The sequence below is a fragment of the Sitophilus oryzae genome, unplaced genomic scaffold (genome assembly GCF_002938485.1).
Source record: "Sitophilus oryzae breed Bouriz unplaced genomic scaffold, Soryzae_2.0 scaffold_149_pilon_pilon, whole genome shotgun sequence".
Lineage (NCBI taxonomy): Eukaryota > Metazoa > Arthropoda > Insecta > Coleoptera > Curculionidae > Sitophilus > Sitophilus oryzae.
Window position 1 is genome coordinate 1,450,553 of NW_022146169.1, and position 3,450 is coordinate 1,454,002.

At 31.7% G+C, this 3,450-nt stretch overlaps 1 long non-coding RNA gene across 1 annotated transcript; it reads right to left on the reverse strand.

Annotated features, from left to right (window-relative positions):
- Positions 1 to 1,706: 1,706 nt before the first annotated feature.
- On the reverse strand, positions 1,707 to 2,640 carry LOC115878038. Its single transcript, XR_004049459.1, has 2 exons — positions 2,346 to 2,640; positions 1,707 to 1,981 (listed from the first exon to the last, which is right to left on the reverse strand). It is a non-coding gene; the product is annotated as an uncharacterized LOC115878038 (long non-coding RNA).
- Between the last annotated feature and the right edge of the window lie 810 nt (positions 2,641 to 3,450).

Below are 3,450 nucleotides of genomic sequence, written 5' to 3' on the forward strand. Positions count from 1 at the left end.
AAACCAGAGTCATCATATAAATTAGGTTTCGATCCATACATTAGTATGGATATTGTAGGACATTGATATAAAGTAGACACAGATATTGATCTGTGTCAATTTTATACCAGAAGTTTTATTATTATTTGTATTATTTATTTATTTATTTTTTTTTTTTTGTTGATAATTTTCAGTAACTATGATATGCATATATAATTATATACTGACTAAAAACAAACTGACATCTGTCTCTGATAACTAAGGTTAAACGTGAAACCAATATATGATTTATTATTTTTCATAGCAGTTCACGGCAAGAATTATATAATCTATATATATATACGTAAAACTGCAAGAAAACTATTTCTACTTTATGATTTAATTGATATGTCTATTCTTTCCGAAATTTCTAGATAAGAAAGTAGAACTGTTAGGGAACATTTATGGTAAAATTTTAATGCAGTAAACCTTAGACACATCCAATCTTACAAAAGCCTCTTTCAACGAGAAACCATCCAGATATATTTAAGAAAAATTCTGAAAAAAAGTTTGCGAAAGTTTACATTAATGTTATTATAATCATCTCTTTCGAAAGTGTATTGTAGAGGAGAAAATATATATTATATATACTGTAAGCTGTAAGAAAAAACTAACTTTTTGTTTCGATAATTTGCACAAAGTCTGTCACTTTGTCAAAATGTATAAAGTATTGGCCAAAACACAACACTGCTTTTATAGACCGAAATGGGTAAATATAAACTCTAAATGTAGATGGTGAGTATTCCTATTCCAACATATGAAAGTCAAAGATTTACATAAACAAATTAGCATTTAACAGCCGTTATCATAAGGACCTCCTTTTGAAATGAGACATAGTTACGTGTTTCTTAAGATTTAGAATAAAACTTAAATTTCCATTAGAATAGCTTTAGCCAAAATAGAGAAATTTCTTTAGCCAAAATAGAGAAAAATAGGAGACGTTTTTTTTTTTTTTTTTTTAATATATATATATATATATATATATATATATATATATATATATATATATATATATATATATATATATATATATATATATATATATATATATATATATATATATATATATATATATATACATATATTATATATTAGCTATTAGCTATGAAAATCTAGGATATTAGCTATTTTATTAATATATACATATTTGAGTTATTATTATTAGCTGGTCAGCTAAGTTTGATTACTTTAATGACTTGGAGGTCAACGTTAAGTTGGTTGTCGCCTATTTTATGGTAGGAGGCTGCCCAGGCAGCAAACTGGAGGGTACCTAATGAATTGGCCGCTCGTGCCTCATGTATCCCCTTCTTTTTCAAAGAAGGAAGGTAAAGACATATTCGAATATCTGTCACAAATATCTGAATACATTCCGTTGTTTGTATGTTTTCCTCTAAGCAAGGTTCAAACGTAAATTTATCCAGAGGTCCTTCTTCCTCATGATTTTCATTTGAAAATCCTTCAGAGGAAAAAATAGTTGATACCTTTCGTACAAGATACCGTCAACCACATTAGGACTATGCGTCCGGTATCTATAACAACCGTCCATATTTGTTCCATGATATATTTATGAATATTTTTCTCTTCTTTTAAAAGAATATTGAGTCTACGACGACTATTGTTAAATTTTATAACCCAGATATTTTTTTTTTTTTTAAGAGTTTGATTTCGAAAATATGCTGGACTTCATCTTAACAATTATGACACAGGAGAGGATAGGCGACATGCCATGGCTCCTTGGTAAATTAGGGAGTTAAAATATTTTCTCAGATATAAAAGTTGGACCTTGTTCTGTGCTGAAGCCAGATCATTGGCTAAGACTGAATTCGTCTCCCGAAGAAGAATGTATCATCATCGAAGAGTCGAATGTTTTGTAGTCTCTTTGGATTGCCCTTCCCCCAACAAACTGCACAAATCGCTAGATTTGGTTATTTTCCTCTTCCTAGTTGCTGACCTTGTGTTCGATCTGTTATGAGATAGAGGCACTTAAATAACGACTGTCCTGCTTTTTGAACGTACAGCCTTATAAATATAATGTGTGGAGGAGTTTTCCTGTTGAAATATATCGTTTTTTTTTGAGGGTCTAAAATTTTTAGATTTATCACTTGAAATTCTTTTGTGAAATCTACTTCTACGATACCGAGACCGAGAACGTCATTTATAAAGGAATCCCTTTCACACGGAGAAGGGCATTCACTAAAATTAAAAAATTTGTATCATTGAGACAACAACACTTCGGTTATTATAATATTATCTCGATAGCGGGCTCTGGAATATCTTAAAAAGGAATCCCTCTCACACGGAGTAGAGGATTATCTAAAAGTACTAACCTTTGTCTCGCTATGAAAAGAACACTGGGCGAAGAACAGTCCGTGTTTATACAATATTCCTCATCCCTTTGTTTTCTCCTTTCCTCTGATCCCCACATTTCGGGATGTACTTCTATTTGTTTCCATCCAATATTCGTCTTTTTTCATTGCTGGGAGATAAAACACTTCGGCATTTATAGTACTCTGTTGATTGCGAGATCTAGAATCTCATATAATAGGAATCCCTCTCACGAAGAGAAGGGCATTCTCTGTAAGTACGAAACTTTGTCTCACGAAGAGGACAACAGTTCGATATATATATATATATGTTATTCTCCTTTTTTCTTTTTGTCTAATTCCATTGTTTCCTCCTTGCCTCTAATTTCCATATTTCGAAATTTGCTTTTACTTTAATTATTTCCATCCATTATTTAGTTTCCTAAAAATAAGTATTATAAGATACTCACCGGTAATACGTGTGATTAATATCTCGATAGGGGATATCAACAATGACTTATAAAAGGAATCCTCACACGGAGACGGCCATTCAGAGAGAAAATGAGAAATTTGACTCCCTGGGTGATACAACACTTCGGCACAACTTCGGTATTTATAATATTCTCCTTGATAGAGAGATTTAGAACTCATACAATAGGAATCCCTTTCACGAGGAGAAGGGCATTCTCTATAAATAGGAAACTTTGCGTCACTGGGAAAACAACAGTTCGATATTTATAATATTATTTGAAAGCCAGATTTCTAACCTCATATAATAGGAATCCCACTCACGAGGAGAAGGGCATTCTCTAAATAGGAAACTTTGTCTCACTGGGAGCACAACAGTTCGATATATACGATATTCTTATTGCTTTCTCCATTTGTCTACTTCCATTGTCTCCTCCTTGCCTCTAATTTCTACATTTAGAGATTTGCTTCCACTTCAGTTATTTCCTCCATTATTTAATTACCTGAAAATAAATATTATAAGATACTTACCTGTGATACCTGTAATTTATCTCTCGATAGTGGGATATCAATATTGACTTATAAAGGAATCTCTCTCATATGGCCATCTTCTAAAAGTTCGAAATTTGACTCACTCGGAGATGCAACACTTTGGCATTTA